The sequence below is a fragment of the Lagopus leucura genome, unplaced genomic scaffold, assembly GCF_019238085.1.
Source record: "Lagopus leucura isolate 7727_CA_CO unplaced genomic scaffold, USGS_WTPT01 138-6_obj-0_obj, whole genome shotgun sequence".
NCBI classification, from domain to species: domain Eukaryota; kingdom Metazoa; phylum Chordata; class Aves; order Galliformes; family Phasianidae; genus Lagopus; species Lagopus leucura.
Window position 1 is genome coordinate 43,470 of NW_024966328.1, and position 562 is coordinate 44,031.

Consider the following 562-nt stretch of genomic DNA (forward strand, 5'->3'; position numbering starts at 1 on the left):
TCCATCCATCCATCCATCCATCCATCCATCCATCCATCCATCCATCCTTGGTTTGTCTACTATTCCCATCCCACAGGACATGGGGGTACCAGAAAGTGAAAATGATCAGATCTTTCCCTTTCTTTTCCCTGTAGCCTTTCCACATACCACATTCCCATCCTGTCACATACACACATACATACAATCTTTTGAGTTGGAAAAGTCCCTTGAATGACATCTAGTCCAACTCCCCTGCAAAGAACAGAGACACCCACAGCTCCATCAGGTGCTCAGAGCCCCATCCAGCCTGACCTTGGGTGTCTGCAGGGATGGGGCACCACCACCTCTCTGGTCAGCCTGTGCCAGTGCCTCACTGCCCTTTTTGTAAAAAACTATTTGCTCTTTCATACCTGTGGCGACCCACAGTCAGCTGCTGGTGGTTGGCTGGTGAGTGAAGAGATGGAAGCTGGACATTATCTCTGGTTCCATGCTTCCATGGAACCTCCATCCTCCTCCATCCTCCATCCATCCTCCATCCATCCATCCATCCATCCATCCATCCATCCATCCATCCATCCATCCA